The 26,008-nt window shown below is 47.2% G+C and overlaps 1 protein-coding gene across 1 annotated transcript in view; it reads left to right on the top strand.

Moving 5' to 3' along the window:
• The first annotated feature begins 21,892 nt into the window (after window positions 1-21,892).
• The window catches only part of ZNF831 (zinc finger protein 831), a 112,045-nt gene continuing 107,929 nt past the window's right edge, over window positions 21,893-26,008 (top strand). The window contains exon 1 of the mRNA XM_001083661.5: window positions 21,893-22,185. The gene's annotated coding sequence lies outside the window, so the exon portion shown is untranslated. The remainder of the gene's footprint in view (window positions 22,186-26,008) is intronic.

Raw genomic sequence — 26,008 nt, forward strand, 5'->3', positions numbered from 1 at the left:
AGTCTAAGGAGGCCACCACCCCGTAGGAAAGAGGAGCCTGCAGACAGCAGTGCCGGGGGTTATTGGGGACCCCCAAATGGGGAAGGGTAGGGGTGTACATAAAGTCAGCAGCCCTGTCTGTATTTGACAAGCAGGGCAAGGAGGACGAAAGCTCAAGGAGAGCGATGTGGAGGTGACTCGATGACAGGGTCAGTGCAGGTGAGGAGAGCGGGCTACCCGTTAATTCCCAGGAGCGTGGTGGTCTTCCCAGCCCCGCCACACAGCTGTAAGGGATCTTGCTTTCTGATGAATGTCTCTAATCGGGGCATTTGCTTTATAGCAGCATTTCTGGGCTCCAATCAGGCATCTCGTCCACAGAACATAAACCAGATTAAGAAGCTCTGTGCAGCATATTTGAAGTCAGTGCCAGTTGAAAGGATATTAAAGTTCTGACTTCAAACTAGCTGAGCCAGGGCACACGGAGCAGGCAGTACAGGTCTTCCTCCTGCCAGGAGAACCTTTTCCATTCCCGGTGACGGTCAGGGTTGTTGGTTCAGGTGTGGGGACAAGGTGGGGTGGCCTCCTATGCAAAATAATCTGTGTTGGTGGCAATGTCAGGTGATCCTCCAGCAGCTCAGGAAAAATAAACTCTTCCTATGGCTGTTTCTTTTCCCTTGGCTCTGAACGGGAGGAGGACACTGGGCTGCCTGTTTGTGTTCTATAACTCTAGCCTCCAGGGTCATTCCTCAGGCCCCATTGCCAAAGAAAAATCATGACTGTGTTGGTGGTCTCATCTGGCCTCCTGTTACCATAGGCTGGCTGGAAGCACAGCTGGGTACAGAGTCTGATTTTGAATAAAACTGTCACCTCTTTTGTCCCTTGGCAACATCCCTCAGTGCCACATAGGGTTTGTTTTTGTGTACCTGATTCACCATCTGTCTCAGGGTTAGCAATCCAAGTTCTGAAATCATTTGGGCTTCACAAGCATGATTAGCTGTTGATCTGGCTTCTGTTGACTCTAAACCCCGGGTTGGGGGATTACAGATGCACCTAAGCAGCCTGTGCAGTGGGGCCAGATGCCTCCATGGGTACAGCATGTCCAGGATTGTCGCTGTTTGTTGCTGGGCTCACCACCCCAACAAGGAGGAGGTCACGCAAGGGGACACAGAACTTGTAGTCAGAAAACAGGTGTGCTTGTCAGGTTGCCTCTCTGAACCGCAGATCTCTCTCGTGTAAGGGACTGGCCCCTTCGAGAGGCTCAGTGTAGAATAAAATGGCTCTTATTGCAGTGGGTGTGGCAGCCCGCCTCTCCTTGTCTTTGCTGGTAGAACCTCTAGTTGGTTTAAGTGTCCACCCTCCTCCACGCTGGGAGTGTGTTCAGGATGAGGATCCCATCCCCGTGCAGGGGGTCAAGTCTGATGGGAGGCAATCATTTCTGGCTGTCACGTTCCTTAGACCAGGGCTCAGTCTGGAGTGAGCAAGCATTTTAGGCCTGGCCAATGAGGCAAAGATAATGTCTGCTGGGGCCTTCTGAAAAAAATTTCCTTAAAAAGAGGCTCAAAGAGGGGAGATGTCTCTTTTCTTTGGCTGGACATTATTAGGACTAGAGGTGATGCCTGTGACTACATGAACCATCTTGTGACTGTGACAGCCTGGGGACAGAGCTTGCACACTAGGGATGCAAGATCAGGGAGGTATTAAGAGAAGGCACCTGGGTCACTGCTAGGAGCTGTGGCTCCTGCACACTTGACATCCCTGGCCCCGCCCTGCTGTAGAACCTCTTGATATGTGAAATAATACAAAGTCCTTATTGTTTCAACCATTTGGAAGTGCTGGCTTCTGTGACTTGCAGATCAGTGCACCCTAAATGCCTTGCTCCTCCAAGTGGCCCCAGCATCATCACCATGGGGAGCTTGTGGGAAATGCAGACTCTGAGGCTCCCCCCCACGCCCCCGCAGCATCACCCTCTGTTCCTTAGTGAGATCCTCAGGCACTTTGTGTGCATACTGCAGTCTGAGAAGCTCCGCCGATGGGTTTACTTTTTGTCCAACATGTTCTGTTGAGGAGGACTTGGGTTTTAATAGTAATGGGTTCAATTTTTTCTCAAGACAGAGTAGGAGGTGTTAGCTATGCAGATTTTGAAATCTCAGCTATGTCAAGGAATTGGGGAAAAGCCCAGGAAGGAAGGTGGAGGGCCTAGCTCATCTCTTAAATGAAATTATGAGAGAGTTGTTTAGTAGTTCCTGCTCTACCCAACCATTTTTCATTGACTCGTGTTTGGGTACCACATTGATTTTAATCTAAAGCTGTGAGTGCAGTAAAATCTCATTAATCCAGGCCTCACCAATTTTGAAGTGATAATTTAAATGGAGGCTGGGCTGGCTGGCGTGAGAGCAGGATTGAGAGCAAACTGTTCTGAAGGACTTGGGCTCACCAGGTGGGTGCAACGAGATGCTTCCAATTATAAACGACCCTTGGTGTGTTTGAGTTCAGCAGGAACCACACTTGGAAATCAATCTATCAACAAAGAGTTATTGAGTGTCCCTTATGCAAACGTACCCGGCTGGCAGAACACACTTGGTTAGAAGTTACTTTTAATCATTACCCATGCTGGAAGTAACAGATTTCTTTAGGAAATGCCGTTTCTTAAGCAGCCTGTGCTCCTATCCTAGGCCACCTTCCCCATGTGTGCCAGAGCACTTTGCTCTCGAACGGCCCCCTCTCTCTCCCCCGGTGTCAATTCCCCTTTACTCTCCAAGGTGTTTATAACTTGCTGTAGGAACTCTTGGATTGTAAAATAACGTAAAGTCCCTATTGTTTCAGCCATTTGGAAGTGCTGGCTTCTGTGACTTGCAGATTAGTGCACCCTAAATGCCTTGCTCCTCCAAGTGGTCCCAGCAGCATCACCGTGGGGAGCTTGTGGGAAATGCAGACTCTGAGGCTCTGTTCCTAACAAGATACCCAGGTACTGCGTGTGCACACTGAAGTTTGTTTCTATGCCCTTAGAAACAGCTCTCCGATCTTGATTCCATACTCTCCTCCAGCCACGCCCTATTTTTCTGCTTCGCTTTGTCTCCTCCAAGAGTTGCCTGCTCCCGTCTCTAGCTGTCCTCCATTTTCATTCAAACGCACTGACATTCAGCTTCCACGGCCTCCCCCTTTTGATACAAATGCATGGCCTGAGGCCGCACATTCACGGTCTCTCTTCTCCGCTTGCTGTCCCCATCAGCCACCTTGCACATGATTGGTCACTCTCCTTTTCTGGAAAGACTTTCTTGCTTGTCCTCTAGGACAAACTCTTGATTATCTGTGAAGCGTGGGTCACTCTGGCTCCGTCTTCTTTGTGGCTTCTCCTCTTCTGAGCTCTGGGTGTTGGGTCGCAGGACCCGTTCCTCCCTCTTTCCTGGGTAAGCGGTGGAGAGTATGGCTTTGAGCCAGTGGGCTCCATGTTTATATTTCTGCCTGGGTTGCTGCCCCACCCAACTGGTCCCCTCACTGCCCCACTGCCCCTACCTACCTCATGACTCCTCGTCTGAAGGGGTGCATCCCAGGAGGTTTACTTCTTGGGTAAATTTCAACTCTATTCTTCCTTGGGCTCCGGGCAAAACTCTCAGAGGATCCTTGATCCTTTCTCTGTCTCACACCTTACATCTAATCACCAGCAAGCGCCCTTGGGCCTGCCTTTGAAGTATAGTCAGCATCTGGCCATTTGTCCCACCTCCATCACTGTCTCTTGAGTCCACGCCACCATTCCATTTCCCCTGATCGTAGAACATCTACTTCTCATGACTCCCCGGCCTTGTCATCTCACCCTAGAGGCTTTTCTTTTCCAGGCAGTCCGTGGGATCCTGTGAAAACCTAAGTCAGGTCATGCTGCTCTCTGATCAGATCTTCCTGTGGCCTCTGTCTCACTTGGGGTAAAGTCCCACGTCCTTCCCGTGGCCTCGAGGCCCTGCACCTTCCTGCTGCCAGCCAGCCCCACAGGGCTCCCTGCTCTTCCTCCATCGCCACAAATGCGTGTTTCAGCCCAGATGGTTGACACGTGCTTTCCTCGATTTCCATAACTGTTCCCCTCTGACGGGCTCACTCCTACTTCATTTGAGCTCTACTCAGAGGTCTCCTACTTTATTTTCCAGCCTGGTGGTTTTGCCACCTTGTCTGTGAGATATGTGTGTGCTTCCTGCCTGTGATTCCCTCTGGAATAGAGGAGCTTCAAGGGCAGGGCATGGGTTGTTGTGGTTTCTGCAGCACTCTCCAGCCTCAGGAAGCATTCCTCAAATGAGCAAGTACTCCCGCCAGCGGAACTTTTCTGGCCTGGACAAAAGAGGAAGACTTTGGAGAGGATGCAGAGTGGAGTCTTCCACTCTTCCCTGGTGAGCTCACAGGGCAGTGCCCACATGGTGTGCCAAGCCTGGGAGACATTCCTTCGCCGTAGCCAGCCTGGCACTGGCTGGACGCTGGGCCACCTACCCTGGGGGCCATGGCCTTGGCCCAGTGTTAGGCGTTTGCAACGGTGCGTGTGCAGCACGATCCAGAAACAGACATTTATGTAAATTTTCATTTATGTAAGCACATAAACGAAAAGATGATCACAGATTATGACAAACGCCACAAAGAAAATAAACAAGGTAATGCAGTAGTCACAGTGAGGAGGGATACTAATTAGGTGTTTTTTAAAACATTAGGTATAATTACATATGGTAAAATGTACAGACCAAGTGTTTGCTTTGATGAGCAGTGACCAGGATGTATACTCCTGTCCCTGCCGGGGTATGGAACACTTCGTCTTCCATCTGTCTTCCCTGCCATCCCTCCCTAGTCATTCCTAGAAGGGCCCCCTAGATGACTGGCCAGGGAAGGCCTCTCTGAAGAGGTAGCATCTGAACTGAGCCCTGAAGGAGTGGGAGGAGGTGGCCACAGGAGACCTGGGGGACAGTGCCCAGATGCGGGATGGTCCAGGAGGCAGCGTGGCGGGGAGGAGTGGCTGAGACAGAACCACAGTGTGAGCTGGCTGGCGGGCAGACCACTTCGGCCCTTGCCAGCTAGGGGGATGCACCTGGCCTTTATTCTCCATGAGATGGTAGCCACTTGTCGGGGGGCTGGGGATGGCAGAGGCAGTGTGACCAGGTCAGAGGTGGTGGTGGCTCAGGCTGGGGAAGTGGTAAGAAATGGATGTACTTTAAAAAATCTTTTTATTTTGAAATTATTTATTTATTTTTTTGAGATGGAGTCTCGCTCTGTTCCCCAGGCTGGAGTGCAGTGGCGCAATCTTGGCTCACTGCAACCTCCGCCTCTGGGTTCAAGCTGTTCTCCTGCCTCAGCCTCCTGAGTAGCTGGGATTACAGGCACCTGCCACCACGCCCAGCTAATTTTTGTATTTTTGGTAGAGACAGGGTTTCACCATATTGGCCAGGCTGGTCTCGAACTCCTGAACTCAGGTGATCCACCAGCCTTGGCCTCCCAAAGTGCTGGGATTAGAGACATGAGCCACCGTGCCTGGCCTATTTTGAAATAATTTTGGACTCACAAGAAGTTACAAAAATGGTGCAGAGTTTTACCATGGATCCTTCACCTTGCTTCTCCAGTGATAGCACCTTATGGAAGCACAGTGCCTTATTCAGCTATCATCAGTTTTTGCATGCATTCATGTGTGTGTATGTTGTGTGTATGTGTGTGCATGTGTGTGCTGTGTGTGTATCTAGTTCTGTGCCATTTTATCACCTGTGTAGATGCATGGAACCCCCAACACTAACAAGACACACAACTGGACCTGGTGTGGTGGCTCATGCCTATAATCCCAGCACTTTGGGAGGCTGAGGTGGGTGGATCACCTGAGGTCAGGAGTTTGAGACCAGCCTGGCCAACATAGGGAAACCCCGTCTCTACTGAAAATGTAAAAATTAGCAGGACGTAGTGGCAGGCACCTGTAATCCCAGCTCCTCAGGAGGCTGAGGCAGGAGAATTGTTTGAATCTGGGAGGCAGAGGTTGCAGTGAGCCAAGATTGCGCCACCGCACTCCAGCCTGGGTGACAGTGTGAGACTCTGGCTCAAACGAACAAACACACACACAAACAACACAGAACTGTATAGCCCCATGAAGTTGCTGCCTATGCAGCCCCTTCACGGTCGTAGCCCACCTCCCTAACCTCCGGCCAGCACTTATTGGTTCTCCACTTCTGTAATTTCGTCATTTGGAGAATGCTATACATTGACTCACACGGTATGCGGGATTGGCCTTTTTCATTTCACTCAGCACAAAGTCCCTGAGATTCCTTTATGTTGTTGATGCATCCCATGCTCGTTCCTCTTTCCAGCTGACTAGGACTCCATGGGAGGCTTACCTATCCACCTGTTGAAGGACATTTATTCCATTTATCCTATTAACTAGACTCAGACCATATGCAGACTTCAGGATTCCTGACGGACGTTGAACCAGAGCCAGCAGCCCTTGAATTGGGTGTGGTCAGAGCAGAAATGAACTTCCTGGCCTTGGTTTCCTCATTTGTAAGATGGGCATAAGAACAGCACTTCCCACACAGTCTCGATGGTGGGATTCAGGGATCTAGGAAGGGCCTGGCACCTGGTAAGAAGCTGACCAACATTTGCTGTTATTAAAGAGACAGGGCCATTAATTTGCTGGGAGGAGAGAAGGTTCTCTTGGGTGGGTGTCGTGAGAGGTGTGGCAGTTAAGCCGGGCCTGGAAGCACATTCCTGGCTTCAGCATCGTGTTCCTTCTCTCCCTGTGTTTTTCCAGCAGGATGTGAACCATTGTAGCCATTGGAAGGTGTGAGGGTTTGCAAAGTGTGAAAGGGCCCCTGAGTTTCCAGGGTGCACTGAACTGCTGGCATCCGGCCTGGCACTCTGAGCAAACAGACACCTGATGGTTCTCCCTTCACCCTACACATTGCTGGGGCGAGGCCCAGAAAAAGAAGTTTGAGGCATTTGTCTCCCCTCCCCTCCTAATGAGCAAGACAGGCTGTGTGAACATGCCCTATGGATGTGAGTGCACCTTGGGGCTTCTAAACGCCAAAGGCACTTTGGAAAGGCAAGGTGCTCTGTCTGGCGGAGCTTGATGGTGATGTTGGAAGCTGCTGGTAGTGGGATTAATCTAAATTTGAGTACCAGGATGAAAAATGCCTCAAACTCACCCTGGGTATGGACACGTCTGTGCCTTTGGTGTTTAATGGATATTCTGAATGGTTCTTGGGTGGGAAGTCTGGGAATTGGGGGCAGTTTTCTAGCTTCTGCTTTCAGGACTCAGGAACCTAGTGTCTGGGTGGGGCTCTTGGCCCTGACATTTTCTGCCAGTGGGACTTTGACCATGGCTGAGCTCTGTGAGCCCCCGTTTCCTCTTCTGAAAGGAGGTCTAGTAGATCTCTTATCACAGCTGGTTGTGAGGCCCGAGTAAATGGGCATGGAAACATGTGGTGCATGTTTCACGCTCAGTAAACATGAGATGTGTCTGAATCCATCTCCCTTTGAGACACTCTTTTGTGGGCAAGGTTGAAGGAAATGCTAGACTCCCAGCTTTAACCTTCCAGCATCCACTTTGGGTCTTGGGGCTGCTTCTTGGTTTGGAGTTGGAAAAGGTGTCCTCTCTGCCCCTTCCTTTCATATGTTTGAAAACAGCTTTGTGGTCATCAATACCCAAGTCACCGTTTCTGTACTTCACGTTCTTCCGCAGCTCACATTCTGATGTCCTCGGAGGACAGGAACCACACTCCTAATAAAGGCAATGGTTCCTACTAATAGTTGGCTCCTGCACTAAAGCCAGGGTCCTGGTCCAGGTGCAATAGCCTTCATGTGCGTCAGCTCAGGGGGTCCCTGGGAGAGCTCCACGTGGCAGGTGTCATCACCTCTCACTTGACAGAGAGGAGGTGGAGTTCCTTGCTTACTGATACATGCCAGTGTGTATGGCTCCAGAAGTCTTGGCCTCGAGGGATTTCTTGCTACCTACTCTGCCCTGCACCCCATGGTGGTCCTTGCCTGTTTATCCTCCACTCTATAGACCCCAGCCCCACACAGGTGTCCCTCTGAGCACCAGGATCCTTAAGGAAGGGCCTGGACTAGAACAAGGAGGCCTGCTTCTTGGCACATTTTTAGAGGAGTGAGGGATTGAGTGGGTGATGGGTACAGCCCTACGGAGGTGTGAAGCAGCACGTGCAGGCATGGCAGGGTCGGCCTTGCAGAGCCCTTGTCTCCAGGGCGTGAGACAGATTTATCTCTATCCATCCAGGCATGGCCAGGTCTTTAGAGTGCTGGCATTCTTTGTGCCTCATTAAATTGCTCTTTTCTTCGTAAAATGGAAATTGTTTTCATTGTACTTTTTTCGATTATAAAAATGGTACATGATCACTGTAAAGAATTCAAAGCACACAGGAAAGTATAAAGATAAAAATTAAACTTCCTCCAGTTCTCTCCACATAGGGGTAACATTCTGGATGCCTCCTCTGTGGCGTCTCGCTGTGCACAGCACACACATACCCCATGGCATGAGAAATTTCACACAAGTGGGAACGTTGTCCTGTGTTGTTCTGTAACTTGCTGTTTTTTCCTGCACGATAATATGATAGAGACATCTTCGTAAGTAAAAAAATAAAAACTGTAGCGTTCTCTCAGCATTTTAAATGACTGCCTTGCATTTCAGCGATGTCCCATAATTTAGTTGCTCCAGCTTCTTCTTGTTGGAGGTTTAACTTTTTTTTTTTTTTTTGGCCATTGTCTGCCTTCGGTAAACTGTCTTGTATATACCTATTGTGAGTGTGTCTGATTATGTTGTCAGGAAAAATTTTCTAGATGATTAATCGCTGTGCCCATATTGCCAGGCTGGTCTCCAGAAAGTTTACTATTTTACATGACCATCAACAGGGCCAGAGCAGGCCTGTTCCCTGCAGCCTTGCCAAGCCCAGCTTTGGCAATATCTCACCTCCTTGTCAGTCTGATAGACAACAAATGACATTTCATTTTCACCTGCTTTTCTTTTGATGATCAGAGAGGTGAAGTATCTCTTCATAGGCTCCTTGGACATTGGCATGGCTTCTGGAAATGTCTTTGCCTATTTTTTTTTTCAATTGGGCACATTATCTTTTTTATACATTTTTGTAATCACCAGATTGCTACACTGGTGAATTAACTTGAATCCTCAGCAAACTTTCAACTTCATCTCAAGCACCCCTCAGCTGGAAGAAGGTGAGCCGGCCAGGGCTAAAGGCTGCTTCTCCAGCCTTGCTGGCCTGGTTGAGCTGTGCCAAGAGTCGGCTGGGCTGAGGCTCCGCTCTGCTGAGGCTCCCAAGGTCTGACAGTAGCCCCTTGCACTGCTGACCACAGCTGGAGGCTTCTCAACTAACCCGTTAGGGCCTATTCAACCTCTGGTCCTGTGTGACTTCCATAGGATTACTTTGGGCAGTTGTTATGCTTGTTTTTCCAGTAGGAAAACACACCTCCCCTGTCAAGTTATTATCCAAAGTCAATGTTTATGATAATTTAAAGCAACGTATGCAAATGCACATCTGTCCATAGGCACCTCCATGCAGAACCAGATGGCCCTGCCCATGGGCGGAACAGGTGGTCCCATGTGTGCCTCGATTTGACAATTGCCAAGGAGGAAAAGGGAATAGAAAGCATGGATTTTGGGTTATGGGTGTAAGGCTGGGGACACAACAAGCAGCAGATAAAGGCTGGTTGACCAAGTGAGCAAGAAGCACATGCTGGAGTCCAGGGGTCAGAGACTCGAGAACTCATCTCCCTGCATTCTGTCATTTTCCAGCTTGGAAACAGACACTCAGAGAGGGAAGGCAGCTCAGCGGCAAGGACGAACCCTGGAGTGAGAGTGCGTGCCTACCCCTGGCTGTCTGCTCCTTTAGGCCCTGCTTGACTTCCATGCTGCTCAGTCAGGTCTCAGAGAAGAGCGCATCATTGCCATCAAGTGTGGGTCACTGGTCAGCAGTGCCGTGGGCTGAGATGATGATAAGCACATGCCTTCTGGGCTTGGCCCTTAGTGGGGCTGCTGGTGTTTTGTGCCCTGATACGGGAACACCTCGCAGCTCAGATGCACCTCCTTTGTTCCCAGCAGATGTCTTGGGCATGTTTCTGGGTCAGCTCCCTGCTGGCTTCTCAATGGCATTGAGGACTGCCCCAGAATCCTCTAACATGGACTATCATGCCCAGAATCTTGCTGAATGGTGGACAGGGAGCAGTGGCTGTAGCACCCAGCAGATCCCCTGCTCCCCTCCTGCCCTCCCTCCATACCAAAGGGGACTTGAAGTAGCAGAACCCAGGCCCAGAGCAGTCTCTCTATCCGCGGTGATCTTATGTCCTTGTTCAGTTATTTTCTTGTCTCTTGTATTTCCTTATGGGTACTGTGCCATCCTGCTCACCACTGTCACCCAGCACCAAGGATAGTACCTGACATGTAGAAGGCCATTGATTGCTAAATAAATGAGGAACAAAGAGACTGAAGGGAAAACAGCTGCATGGGGCTTTGTTTATCTGCTTTTCTCTCTTTTGACCTTTAAGCAGATGGAAACTGTGGGGTTTCTCTTCAGTCTACTCTGAGAAGCTACAAGTGAGACACTGGACCTCTCAGAAACCTGAGACGGACAAGAGAAACCCAGTGGTCCCACCATGGGCCAAGCCAGAAGGCATGTATTTATTGTTGTCTTGGCCCAAGACACTGTCCTCATGTGCTTGGCTCACCATAGACTGGCTGTGTGGCCTTTCTGTTCCCAACCTCGCTGTGCTCATCTGGGATGGGAGCATCTGCAGTCTTCCTCACAGAGCCCTGGAGCCACGTGGGTTGGGGTGGAATCTCAACTTTGCTTCTTACTAACTGTACAACCTTGGGGGAAGTCATTCGATCTCTTCATGCCTCAGGTTCCTCTTACAAGGGAGGCTAATAAAAGTACCTGGCTTAGAGGGTTGTGGTGAGGATTGAGGAAGACCATGCATGACAAGTGTCCACCTCCACTAGCCCCTTTCCCTCCAAGATGGAGAAAAATAACCATCTGCATGGCAGCAGGAACATTGATTACTGGTTCCTCTACACCAGCTACCCCAGCGGTCCTCTTTCAGCCTCTCAGTAGCTCTAAGGAATAATGACTATTATTCTTCTTGTTGACCCATAAGGAAAATAAGCCACAGAGAAGGGACTCAAACAAGATCACTGGGCTCATGTTCTACTGTTGCTGTAGAAAATTACTACGAATTTAGCAGCTTGAAGCAACACCCATTTATTATCTCACAATCTGTTTGTCAGAGGTCCAGGAATAGCATGTCTCAGCTGGTTCCCTGCTCTGAGTCTTACAAAGCTAAAATCAAGAAGTTGGCAGAGCTGGGTGTGGCGTCTCATGCCTGGAATCCCAGTGCTTTGGAGGTGAGATTGGGAGGATCACTTGAGCCCAGCAGTTTGAGACCAGACTGGCCAACATAGTGAGCCTCCATCTCTACACACACACAAAAAATCAGGCATAATGGTGCATGCCTGTGATCCCAGTTATTAGGTTGGTGCAAAAGCAATCGCAGTTTTTGCCATGACTTTCAGTGGCAAAGCTGCAGTTACTTTTGCACCAACCCAATACTTGGGAGGCTGAGGTGGGAGGATTGCTTGAGCTTAGGAATTTGAGGCTGCAGTGATCCGTGATGGCACCACTGCACTTCAGCTTGGGCAACAGAGCAAGACCCTGTCTCAAAAAAAAAAAAAAAAAAAAAAGAAAAAAGAAAAAAAAAAGTCAGTAGGCTGTGTTCCTTACTGGAAGCCCTGGTGAAGCTTATTCAGGTTGTCATCAGAATTGAGTTCCGTGTGGTTGGGGGACTGAGGTCCCTGTTTTCTTACTAGTTGTGGGCTGAGGACATTGTCAGGGTCTAGAGGCTGCCTCATTCCTTGGCTCATGGCCCCCTTCAAGGCCAGCATGGGCTGTCAAGTCCTTCTCATGCTTTGAGTCTCTCTTCCTTCCCCTCCTGCCTCATCTCCTACCCTCCACTGCTGCTTCATTGCCCTCCCTTTCTCTTCTGCTTTTAAGGGTTCATGTGATTACTTCAGCCCCACCTTTATAATTGAGAGTATTTTTCCTATCTGAAAGTGAGCTAATTTGTAACCTTAATTCCATCTGCAAAGTCCTTTTGCAGCAGTACCTAGATTAAAGTTTGATTGAGTAACCAGGGGATGTAGTTAGAATTCTGCCTTCCACATTATCCAGAAAGTCAATGGTGGGACACGACACCAGCTCTGTCCTGAGATCCTGGAGCTCAAGATGCCCTCTGACACCCAACTGTTGCTGTACTTGCACGTTCATGTTTAAACCTGCCATGATCCTTTGCGGTAGATACTGTAGCTCCCTCTTGATTGCAGTCCAAAACTTCCCCCCCCGCCTCCTCTGAGCTTTCATCCTGATATTTGGCTCATTCTAGGATAAAATGTTGGAATTTGGCCATATTCTTTTCTTCCCCACCAGAGTCTAGACTTCTGTAAGGCAACATATCAGAGGCTACCAGTTGTCCCCCAAAATCTTTTTTCCTTTCTGTCTCATAGCAACTGATCCCCCAGGTTTTACCTGGACACGTGGTCACCTGGAATAGAAATAAAACTTTCCACCTTCTCTTGCAGCTAGGGATGACCTGATGACTAAATTCCGATGAAAGAGCTGTGATCAGGAATGAGTTATGCAGTTTCATGTCCCACCCGTAAAGGGAAGGGGCGCACCCACCTTCCACCCCTTTGTTCCTCCTGGAATAAGCTGGTGAAGCACCTTGGGCTATGTGGGCATGGGCATTTGTTAGGGAGAAAGAGCAACCAGTTAGAATGAGCCTGGGTCTTTGACTTTGTGGATCCACCACCCACCTCTGCATTGTCTGTGTTGTGATTATTATACAGAAGACATTAATCTTGCTTAAGCCACTTTATTTGGGGTCTCTATTACAAAAGCCAAACTTTCATACCAAGACAGGCAAAATCCAGATTCTTTAGATGTTATGTGCACTAATATGCCTTTAATATGCTCCCAATACATCTTTTTTTTTTTTTTTTTGGAGTGCATCAATAAAGTGCTGTATACAAGATGAAAAATACCTTGTGTTTCTCACTACATTTTGTGTAATCAGTCTCTATTTCTGTTCACCAGTGATGTCAAGATGGAGAACAGGGAGTGCCAAGATATTACTTGACATCTCTAGGTCCTAAGAGGTGGTCAGCTTCAAACTCCGACCTTTTAAGTTCTCTTAGTGGCTCAAACTTTGTAGGGTTATCAAAGCTGGAATCTGTATCAGCTCTCTGCCCCTGGAAGAGTTTCCTTTAATTCCGTAGAAGTTGAGCTGACACAGGGTTAGGGACTCTTGTGTGTAATGGAAGTTGCAAAGCCGGAGTCAACCTGCCGTTTTTAACCTTTGGTTTATGGCAGTATCATGAACATGGCCACATCCTGGCAGAAGCTCCAGGCAGGTGGGAGTGGTGCCAGCAGATCATTTATAGCAATTCACACCGGTGAAGGGACCTGGCAGTGCCCATGTTTTCCCTGGGGCACAGCTGTGTTATTCTAAGATAGGCCTATTCTGACCCTGTGTCACATCCTAAGCCCTTCATTTCAATTCCTGTGTCATTTCTGCACCTACCCCCTAATTCCAAGACTGTGGCTCCTTCCTCTCTGGCTATCCCAGAGAAAATCGCTAAGGTCCTTTGGACTTAATGCATTGGTTACCTGCTTTCAGAAACACATTGTTTTCAAAATCTCAAGCACCAGGTGTTAAATGTGTATTAATTACTTGACATATTTAATTGCAGGATTAATGCTGAGACACAGTAATGTATTTAAGGACACATTAGATGTATTATTTTAAAACTGTGATTAACACCGATTTTGAAGCATTTTGGAAGACTAATTAAATGATTGAAAACCACATTCTGGCATTGCAATGTTTGTTCAACAAAAGCATTTGTGGAAATTAGGTGTAATTCAACCACCTCATTATACAATTAGTTGTTTAATTCTGTCTGCAGGCATTTGAGGTCATAATCAGGATGAAGCTGTGGCTTCTGGGGCATGACCGGGCTTTAGGATGTGTCTCCCCGCTTTCCGTGGTGCTGACAGGCTCCTCACTTTCAGGGTGCTGACAGGCTCCCCATGTTTTACGGTGCTGTCTTCCCCTGCCGCTAGTCTCTGCGTCTGCCATGCTTCAGGCTCGCTGTCCCCTGTCCCCTGATCACTGTGCTTGTTTGCACCTCACTGCACTCTGGCTTGCCCTCTGCTCTGTCTGTGAGGTCATCGTTACTGTTATTCAACAAATATTTTTGGTTTTTCTCACAAGCACATAATAGATTATGGTCCATTCCCACACCCCCTCGAAGCTGGGTCTCCCTAGTAACTAAGGCAATGTGGGCAGAGGGACACGTGCCATTTTTGGGTGGAAGCTTTAGAAGCCTGTGGAATTTACACCTTTTCTTTTCCTTTGCCATGGCAACTGGGGATTCTCCAGACAGCAGCTTCTCCATCAATCTGGGGTCTTGAAGTTACCTGTGTATGGACCTGAAGTATAAAGTAAAAACAAACCTTTATTGTTTTAGGTTTTAGGTCTTGAAGTTACCTGTGTATGGACCTGAAGTATAAAGTAAAAACAAACCTTTATTGTTTTAGGCTACTGAGACTTGGAGAGACTTAGTTCTGCAGCATGATCTAACTGGCCTTGATGGACATAGCCAGGGGATGTTCCTTTGGATTTTTCCTTGATCTTTGCTCTCTTATTTTTCAGACTGCTCTCAAATCCCCTCCTCAGAAAGGTCCTCTCTGTCTATTTCCCCAGAGCCACTTTCAATTTTGTTTCCTGCTTTTTTTTGTTGTTGTTGTTTAAATAGTGGTTACTGCCTTCTGACATTATTTTATTTACATTTATAAATAACGTGACAATTTATAAATAAAGTGTTTCTCTATCTCTGTAGTTTTGTCATTTGGAGAATGTTATACATTGAATCATACAGTATGCGGGACTATTATTTTTCCACTCAGGCCTTGAGGTTCATCCACTTGCTGGGTGTAACAGTAGTTCCTTCCTTTTTATTGTTGAATAATATTTCTATGGTATGGATGTACTATGGTTTATTTAGTAATTTACCTGTTGAAGGACATTTATTTATATCTATAAATACAGTCCACTCACTGTATTTCATTGTCTCTAAGATGGAAACGTGAAATAAAAATCATTTTTATTTTCCGTTCTTGTTTCTGTTTTTCTGTTTTTACTCCATCCAGCCCCCCTAAGTTTTTCACATGTTTGCTTTTCTGAAATCAGGATGGCTCTTAGAGTCCACAGTGTGCTATTCAGGCCATGACAGAATTACCTGCACAGGGTGTGAACACCCAAATGACCAGCGGACATGTGTAACTAATACACAACTGACCAGCATCAGTGTGCTGGAAAAGAATCCAAGATTGGACAGTGGAGCCCTCTTTTAACCCCTATGAATGTCGTGGTTTCAGGGACAGACTGGAGGACTGGGGCAAGTCAAATATGTGTAGTGACGTTGCTGAAGTGGGACCCGAAACAGAAAAACTGTGTATAATTTTAAAGTGTCCTCAAAGCCCAGCACTCTTGACTTTCAATCTTTTTATGGATTCTTTGAAGAAATGCCATATCATCAGTGCTCGTGGATGAATGCACAGAGGGTGATAGTGTGTGGAAAAACCCCAAATTGATGAGTCTGAGTTGAACAGTGATTCACAAGAATTGGACTCAGTGTAAAGTAGTTTGAGGAATAACAGCCAATTTATTTCACTTGTATTTTCATTTTTATGTATGCACAATAGTAATATGTGATAAAAATCTGTCTAATTAAGTCTCAAAGAACTCTTACAATAAGTAAAATTAAAAATTCTAAGTGATAAGAATGCATTGTGTCATGGTTTAATTGGCAGCTTATTTTTCTTTCACAGTGGAACAAAAAATAATGGTGCTTCTTGCAATTGTGTGTCTTAGAGGTGATGAAATGTGGTATTTCTTTTGGAGACTGCCCTTATCACAAAGACATCTGCTGTGTCATTCAGTTCAATTTTAGTTGAGTTTAACAAGGCCTCTGGCCATTTAGAAAGTTGGCTCATTTGGACTCAGAGGCTACTGTGATTTTAAATTTGACCAGATACCTCGAGAAGAGCTGGAGTTTTGCTTCTAGCAAATCCATTGGGTGCCTATGGTTAGCCTGGCCAGAGAGTCTGCTCCTGGTTGAGACTGGGCCCTCCACCCCATGGGAACAGTAAACCACAGAACTTAGGCATGTCTGTCACCATCGCAATGTCTCTTCTGCATTCATAAATCACCTGACTACTATTTAATTAATATTCTTCATTTCTGAAGCCTTTTACTTTTCAATAATTATAGATACACAGGAAGTTGCAAAAATAGTACAGAGAGGTCCCAGGGACCTTTCACCCAGTTTCCTCCAATGCTAACATCTTATTTAACTACAAACTTTTCAGAGTGACCGTCCCATTTTACGTTCATACCAGCAACTGGGTCTGGGTGACCTAGTTTCTCCACATCTTTGCTAGCATTTGGTGTTGTCATTTTAAATTTCAGCCATTTTGACAAGTGTGCAGTGATATCTTATCATGACTTTACTTTTTCATTTACCGTTGAGTTTGGAAAGTTCTTTATAATACTCTGTCTGCATATTGGCCCTTTGTCAGATATGTGGTTTGTGCAGGGTCTTTTGCAGAGTGATAGTTTTAAAATTTATTTATTTATTTATTTATTTATTTACTTACTTACTTACTTATGGTGGCATCTCACTCTGTCATCCAGGCTGGAGTGCAGTGGTACGATCTCAGCTCACTGCAACCTCCTCCTCCCAGGTTCAAGCAATTCTTCTGCCTCAGCCTCCCAAGTAGCTGGGATTATAGGCACGCACCACCACCCCTGGCTAATTTTTGTATTTTTAGTAGAGACGAGGTTTCACCATGTTGGCCAGGCTGGTCTTGAACTCCTGACCTCAAATAATCTGCCCATCTTGGCCTCCCAAAGTGTTGGGATTACAGGCATGAGCCACTGCACCCAGCCATTTTTAATTTTAATAAAGTCTAATTTATTGATTTTTTTCTTTTATTGATTGTAATTTTTTGTGTGACATCTAAGAAGTCTGCTTTGATCTTAGGTCTCAAAGTTTTTCTCCAATTTTTTTCTCTAAAAGTTGTATAGTTTTACATTTAAATCTATGATCCATTTTGAATTACTTTTTGTATAAGGTGTGAGGTGTAGAATAGATTTTTCTTTTCTTTCTTTCGTTTTTGCCCACAGAGTCCATTTGCTCCAGCACCGTTTGTTGAAAAGATTATCCTTCCTCCATTAAATTGCTTTTGCACCTTTGTCAAAATCAGCCAAACATATTTGTGTGGGTCTATTTCTGGGATCTTTATTCTGTTCTATTGATTTAGGTGTTTTTCTCCATGGCCCTCTCTGGGTTACTGTTGCCAGAGAGTGAGTCTTAAAATTAGGTCATGTGATTCCTCCAACTTTATTCTCCTTTTCACAATACTTGAGTTATTCCAGTTCCTTTGCCTTTCCATGTAAATTTTGGAACAAAATTAATATTTTTCTTTAAATTGATGGTTACAACTTTATTTAAAAGGAAAACACATGAGTTTGCTATGTCAGCTAGAGCTGTACTGTCAAAGTCAGTTAAAATAAAAATATAACAATTATAGTTTAAAAAACTATCTGTGAACCATGTGAAATGATCCCATGAACCCCCAAACTGGCCTGGACCCTCATCTCCCAGCACCCCTGTGTTGGGAAGAGCACTCTGCGGTGAACTGCTGGCTCTGCCTATCTGGGGAAACTCACGTGGCTTGGCCGCCTCATTCAGTGCTGGCTCAGTGGTGTCTGTGTAGCCCCACAGCAATCCTCTATGGATGGCTTGCAGCTAACGGATTGGCCCACAGGGCAAGCTCTGCCCAACTGTGAGGCACCATATGGACTAAGTGAACCAATCAGATCCTCCCTCAGCACAGTTGCGTGATGGGTAGTAGAGTCAGTAGTTTGCAGTGGGAATAGGGTGGAAGCTATGAAGGAGCAGAGCCATGAAGGAGTGAGGCATGAAGGAATCAGTAGACTCCCGTGGAAAGAGTAACTGATTCCTCGTGGTGGGAAGCACTTGAGCTGGGAGCCGTACTTCCTCCTGCCAGCAGCCTGGGAAGGATGGGAAACTAGACGATGGGCACTGGAGCTGTCCTAGGTCCTGAACAGCCTTCTTTTCTCTGTGAAAGGCCTGAAGCTGGCTTGTGTTCTCTTCTTCCCCAATACCTCCCACCCCCACATTTAAGGTAGTGTTTCCAAAGCTTGGGATTCATAGCCATGGAAGAGCACAAGATGACGTTAGGGTGCACAGAACCTGGGATTAAATAACAACACATCACAGAATCAGCAAGCTACTCCCTTTCCAGTGATCTCAGTAGAGTAGGTTGTTAACACCTAGTCCTTCCTAATCCCTTTTAACAAAGAGAGGTGGCCCTGCCTTTACAGCATTTGATGAGCAATGCCTCTAGCAAAAATTTCACAGTGCTTTTCTGTTTTCATTATCGCTTTTGACAGTAATTTGCCTACTCATATTTTCAGTGCCTAGCACATCGTAGAGGTTCAAACTCTCAGCCATTGAATTAATTTGATTATTTTTCATTATTCTCTGATTTTTGTCTTTTTAACCTCAACCGACTGTGAACTCCTTGAAGACAGGGACTGTGCTTTTCATTTTCATTTTCATTTTAATTTTTTTTTTAGACCAGGGTCTCACTCTGTTGCCCAGGCTGGAGTGCAGTGGCATGATCATGACTTATTGCAACCTCGACCACCACCTAGGCTAAAGCGATCTCCTGCCACAGCCTCCAGAGTAGCTGGAACCACAGGTGTACACTACTACACCTGGCTAACTTTTTGATTTTTGTAGAGATGGGGTCTCGCTCTGTTGCTGGAGCTGGACTTCATCTTCTGGTCTCAAATGATTCTCCCACCTTGGCCTCCCAAAGTGCTTAGATTACAGGCGTGAGCCACTGCACCTGGCCCTGCTTTTGTTTTTTCTTTGCCATTTTGCTCCTAGGACCTAGAAAAGTGCTCAAATACACAACCATTGCTTGTTCTGGTGAGTGAGTAGGCAGGTGGAGAAGACACAGGAAAGTCAAGTCTAGCAGGCTGGGCTTGGTCTCTATGCTGATGCCCAGAGGTAGCTGATGGAACTGGCTAGTGTGAGTCCCATTCAGAGTCCATGTCAGAAACTTGGCTGGTTGTCCCTTCCTTGAAAGCCTCATTGGGAGAACGGTGAGCTGTGTACTTGTTCCTCACACAAGACTCTCTCCCTTCCCTCGTGGGCTGTGCCTTGACCTCGCTCCAGCCACGGCAGGCCTGGCCCTACCTGGCTCTTTGGAGCTCGCACCCACCTGGGACTTCTCTGCCATGGAAGAAAGAACCATGTCCTGGGCCTGTGGACTTGGAATTGCACCTTTGGGGTCCTTCTGGGGAGGAGGATGGGTTGCCCGATCAGAACATGGCCAGATTTTCTTCTTAAAGGCTAGATGGTCAGCCTGAGGATCAGTCTGAACTTTAACTTCACTTTCTCCTTTTCTTGGCCTTTATTAATTCAGTGTGTGCTAAGGATTATATTGCAAGTCTGGCCAAGGATTTCTTTAAAAGAAAATCCCCAACCAGGCTGGACGCATTACTGTTGTCAGCATGACCGTTAGCCTCCTTCAGAGTGAAGGTCAACAAATAATTTTCAGCTTTGTTTAAAGCCTCTTTAATGGATTCTATAAAATGCTCTAATTACCAGTGATTATCCGCTGAGTGCTCGCAAGCTTTTTAAAGCTTTTCTGTGCCCATTTCACTCTGTTCACACAGAGTTCAAGTTGTCTGATGTACTTAAGCAAGAGGAGGCATTTTCTTTCTTTCTATTTCTTTTTTTTTAAATCATATAATTTGGAGTGTTTATAAGGCAGGCCAGCTTTCTCTTTTTTTGGTCTGAAGCAGAGTTTTTACTCTACTTTCCATCTGTTTCCATCTTGTCACCCAACAAGAAATTAAATGCCATTTAAATGATATGACAGTCACTTCCTTACCACACACAGTAGAACATAACTGCCTTCGATGTGCACAGAATTCTCACAGGTGTCATCTCAGTTGAGCCCCACAGAGGGAGGCTGGAAGGGCTGCTGAGGCTGGGATTCCTCACCTTCTGCCCTCCTGACATGGAAGCCTGGACCAGTTCTCTGTGGTGGGGGCATCCTGGGCATTGTATGGTGCTCAGCAGCATCCCTGGCTTCTACCCGCTAGAGGCCTAGCACTCTGCCCTAGTCATGACAATTAATAATGTCCTCAGACATTACCCAATGTCCCCAGAGGGGGAAAAAATCACTCTTGGTTGAGAACAGTTGACTTAACCCATTTTCAGATGAGGAGATGGTGACGGGAAGGGCTTGCCCGAGGCCCCACAGATGGCGTGCTGTGGAGGGTCTGTCAGCCTCTTCTGTTGCTGCACTGATGACTCATAGAAACCCTCAAACCCAGCAGAGGCACCATTCTTTCCTCTCCTACCCCCTGTGTCAACTTCGCTGCCTCTCTTCCTGGTAGAGTCACTGCCAGCATAAGCGCCAGTTTTCAGCAAATGTGTCTTCTGCAGTTGATGTGTTTCAGGCTTCTGTTCTTCTGCCTCCTAAGTTTCGTGTCCTAGAGGACATCTCATTTGATTTTTAGAGTGTCCAGAAGACTGTCTGGAGGGCTCTTGGGCAGGGAGGCCCAGTTAATTTGTCCCACAGTACTTGTTCCTGTTGCCTGGCCATAGGCTGCCCGCCATGCGTGGTCAGGAGCACTGAGGAGTAGACCTGCTGGGGTGGGAGGGAAGATGTACTGACAGTGACCCATAGTTCTGAGAAATCATTTGTGGATGGTTCAGTTCACACTCTGTTCATGAACCACAGCCACAGTCTTATGTTCATTGATAACCATTTGTGGCACCTTGGTTAATTCCAAGCTGATAGTGTCCTTAGATGGTGAACTTTGACCTGACCCCTTACCCACATGTATCCTTTCCTGCCCAATCTTGCTCTCTGGCGAAAATAATTGACTTGGGTCATGTACCATTGGGCTGAGGGACAGAAGATTGTGTGTGTGTTTGTGTGTGTCATTGTCTTTGTTAAGGGAGAGGAGGGGTCGGTCCTTTAAGGTCTTACACATTTTGAAAATGTTGGATTAAACAAAGTAAAACAAGATTCTTTATTGCAGGACTTCTCAGAGCCTTTACCTGGTAATGTGCTCTATGATTATTCCAGAGCAATACAGGATGCAACATTTCCCAAAGTAATTTGACCACAAGACCTCTTTTCTTTTCGTGGAGTATCACATTCCACTGTGTGCCTAATATTCTGCGGGAAAAAGTGTCACCTAGATATGAAAGTACACCTCGCCCCACTTTGTGTTTGGCCATTTCTAAGGTGGCTTTGAAACTAGGAAGGATGAAAGATTGTCAGATATGGAAGCCCACACCGTCTTTTGGTTTGGTGGCTCTCAGTGGCTGGATTCTGAGCAGGACCCTGGAGGAGAGAAAGTCCTTCTCACATGACTGGACGTTCCCAAAGCTGGGGGAGTCAGTTTGGAAGACCTGACTTCCCTGTCCATGTGAGTGGCCATGGGAGTGGTGTGGTCGGAAAAGAGGGGGCCAAGGGAGCCCAGCGAGAGAAATGCCCACCCTCACCCTCCTCCTCCTCAACCGAAGAGGAGAGGTGCAAGGGGAAGGAGTGAAGAAAGAGAAAGGAGAACAGAAGTTTCCATTTGTACCGGATGGTTTTGTTTTTTTATCTGTTTGCAAATGTTCAGTGTAATGGTTTGAAACCCAGCCGTGTAGCTGCCGCCGCCCACACACAGAGCTGCCGTGGCACTGAGCTTCAGCAGGCAAACCATATCACCAGCGTCGGCCATTAAACCCGAGCCCACACCAGGGCAGGCTGCACACCTACCCCCGGTGTCCCTCTGCCACCCCCACCGCCCCGGCACCCCCGACACCCACCACCCTCCACACACACAATTTTTCTTTTTTTAAATTTCCAGCAGTCGGTTTTTCTCTAGAGAAGGCATAAAGAGAAGCAGAGGCAGAGATGGGACGAGCAGGGAGAATGCTCCTGCCTCATCGGAGCCACCGGTTTTCGGGAGAGAGCGGCAGCCCCCACCTGCCTGTGGACTGAGCACTTAAAGGTGAGAGAGGACTTTGTGATTTCTTTGTGCACCTGGAGGTCTGGGATGCAAGGCCAGATGAAGGGATCTTAATCATTGAGCCTGGTCTGTTGCCTCCCGAGTGATTCTATCAGGCAAGCATGATGGATGATTCCTTCCAAGCACACGCAGTTATCTCTGACACGAGCCCCACTCAGGTCCCCGTGAGATCTTCTGAACCAAGGGGCTTCTAGCCCCTCCTCCCCACCTTTCAGTACAGCCTTGTAAACCTCAGATGTGGATGAAGGTGCCGTCCTGCCTTTGACTTGACCTGTTGATTTCCAACCGGGGCTGCTGGCCCTTCCTCTCTAGAGTGAGTAGTGACTCACACTTTTGGGGGCCTATGAAATGGTCCTCCATCCAAGGGGCTTTGGGAAGCCTGTTTCCCTAGTGGCCCCAAGCCCAGTAATCAGAAGCAATCAGACCCAGCTGTCCAGCTAATTTGTATAAAATAGGCCTCCTTCCTAGTAGAAATCAACAAAGTCTAAAATAGAAGGGACTGTAATAGGAAATGAAGCTGCAGAGTTCTGTGTGGAATGCAACAGGCAGGGACATCGGCATGGAAAATACTAAGTACAAATTACATGGCTGACAACCATGGGAGCAGGAGAAGCAGTGATCTCCTTGCTTATCGAGCATGTCTCTGGGTCGGAGGGGAGCTGAGTGGGAACATCGCTTCTGAAAGGTTTAGACCTTTCACCAAGGAGAGGAAAAAGGAAGAACAACAAAGATGGAGAAAAGGGGGAAAAAGGCCGTGATATAATATACATGTAGAAGAGAAGCAGATAAAAAGCTCCAAATTCTGTGCAGTCAGGGGATGAATCAGTTAGTAAAGATCTATTTTTAGTTTCCAAGATCTGCTGTTGCATTTTGCCTGGCATTAATTAATGTCACAGGCATGTTCCATGCACAGGCTCTGAAGGGCCCTCGCGTGTCACTATAGCTGGAGGTGCCAGCCCGTCTTGATGGGAGCTCTCCAGTCCTTTGGGGTCTGGTCTCTGACACAAACATGTGTCCAGAATGTTCTGCTCTCTGACCTTGTCCCCTCTGGGTGTATCCGTTAATCTCCTCGCTCTGGCCCTTGGATGTCTGGCCACTGGCCAAGGGAGAATTGCAATTGTTATACTTTGTTTTTTAAAAGGAAAGGCTGTACAAGCTGAAATTGGGAAAAGACAAAGATGTTGGATCATGGCTTAGAATTTAAAGAAAAGGCTTTGAGGGCCGCTTTCCCACTGCAAGGAAGAAGAATGAGGCTCCCCTCATCTCCAAACAAGGCTGGTTTTGACAAATCAGATTTCATAACTGGAGAACATCTTCCAATATAGTTTAGGCAAAGTGTAATATGTTAGCAAGAACTCATTATATGACTGGGGTTCATCAGCTGTTGGCTGAAATTGTGTGTGAGACTATCTCCAAAAAGCCCGTTCATATTTCAGAGGTGAGGCTGTAAATCTGAAGAGCAACTGAAATACAGGCATTATTGTACGCCTGAAGCTTTGCTTTCTGAGGTGGTAAGGGGGGATTACAGGCGAGAATGAAAAACCCAAGGCCACATGGCAGCACACTGTTGGGATAGCTGTTTTTGTATATTTGTACCAATTATTAGATCAATGAGAAAGTATGACTACATCATGGACTCTAATTAGAAGAGACATCCCTTATACTCTGACATTTTTGAGAATATTCTCCTACTAACCTAGAGCCTGATGGAGCCATCGATGCTAATCGTTCAGTGCCATTGGTCAAGGCCAATGCATAGTCTTCATTTAGTTCCTAAGTCATTTGTGGTCAACCCATCCAAGACAGGGGCATGGACAATCTCGTCAGAGTAGGCTGGGAGGGTTTCCATGATGGAATGGGGCTGGCCTCTCTGTTGAGGGGGGAAATCCAAGGGGTGCACATGAGTTCCGAGGACCAGCGGCAAAGTCCCTGTTCAGTCCTCAGGAAGCATCACTACCACTACATTTCTGATGTTCTGAAGATGGGTTAGAACAGAGTGTGAGAGCAAGCAGGGTGCTGACCTTGGGTCTTGTGTCTTGAGGCTCAATTCCTTCCTCTCACCCAGCCAGGAGATTCAGAGGTCCTGCAGCCTCCCACCTCAGACCCACATACCTGGTGTAAGTTCTGCCCTCCTGACCACACCCCTGCACCTTGGACACAGCTTACCACATCCTTCCCCAAAGCATCTTGTGCCTTGGAGGGCAGGTGCCGTTGCAGTGTTCTGGGCTGGGGGCACTCGAGTTCAGCCCTGGCCAAAGGCCGTGAGGGACAGATCCAGGGGATAGTGTCTCCATTGGTAATGAAGGTCTCCATCCCTTCCAGGCTGGCCATGTCTGTGGCCACAGATGAATAGGATGGGTGCCCACTTTGATGGGTCAGACAAGGTAAGGACTGTCAGACCCCATCCTCTGTTTGAGATCAGACCAGAGGTGCCATCAGAAAATCAACTGAAGATTAACCAACTTCCTCTGGTGCTCAAAACCTAGACTCCCTTTGCTGCTTTGCGATTTCTTTCTGTGTGTAGAGGTCTGATAAGCCAGATAAGATGAAGGGATGTTAATCCTTGGGCCCAGTCTGAACGGCAAAGTTCCAATTAAAGAAGATAAGACCGTGGCCTGGGGCTGTGCCTAAGAAGGGCTTTGCTTACGTCTCTTTGTCTAATTTCTGTAATGGGCCCGTGTGGATGGCACCTTCACCAATACCATTTTATGGAGGAAGAAATGGAGTCTTATACAGTTCATTGTACTTTTTGCATTGTATCTTAAAGATATAAAACTTTAACCTTACACTCCATAATATATCTATTGATCTTACTATAAAATAAGATCTCCCTCCTCCAAAAAAAATTGTGAAGGAAAATGGTTCCCTCCTGAGTGAGTGCCAAAAGCCTGGGCTTAGCCTGTCGGAGAGAGAGGCTGCAGAGCCCCTGTGTGGTGAGCAGACGCCCTCCACAGGGCCCCCGACACACGCTTCGTGCCTGAGCCTTGTCCCTGTGATGTTGACGCTGTGTGGATGGCAGAGCTGGAACTTGCCCTGAGGGCCCCAGGGAATCCGTCAAGGCCCAGTCTCCACAGCGTTTCTCTGTGGAATGTTCCAGCTGGCCGGTGTGTACAGGGGAATCTGAGTCGAGGGCTTGAGGGGGGCTGTCGTCCCACACAGGGCTAAGGCTCTCCAGGGAGCCTCAATGGCTGGACCCCCATCCAACACCAGCGCCAGGGCAGCCCCCTTCGCCCTGCCGTGGCCCGCCTCTTCCTTTGTGACCTGCCATGGGCCTCACATCCTGAGAGGAGCCCTAGAAACGGGCTCTGTTGATAAAAACACACATACCCTTTGCCACAGGAAATGTGGCCTCACGTTCACAATGGTAACCACCAGGCTCCTCACAGAAACCAAAGAGGAACAGATTTTAGATTTTTACCTCAATTAGGAAACACATGTTTTCTCTCTCTCCTCCCCTCCCTCTCTCCCCTCAGCAAGTCTCAATTTTCCTCACATGTAACCTCTGCCCTCCCTATTCTAGATTGGGAAGCTGCACATTTAGGAAATGGAGACTGTGTTCCTTTGAGTTTAGGTAAAAACTGTGAGAAAACAGGATATAAGTCGTAATGGAAACCAACGGGCCTCGGGTCACAGGTAGGGATGTCAGATAAAATACAGGATGCCCAGTTAAAATGGGAATTTCAGGTGAACAATGAAAACTTTGTTAGTAGAAGCGTGTCCCAAAGACTGCACAGGATATACTTATGCTAAAACATTTATTATGTCTTTGAAATTCAAATTTAACTGGGCAATCCTACGTTTTTAT

This window comes from Macaca mulatta, chromosome 10 (genome assembly GCF_049350105.2).
Source record: "Macaca mulatta isolate MMU2019108-1 chromosome 10, T2T-MMU8v2.0, whole genome shotgun sequence".
Classification (NCBI taxonomy): Eukaryota; Metazoa; Chordata; class Mammalia; order Primates; family Cercopithecidae; genus Macaca; species Macaca mulatta.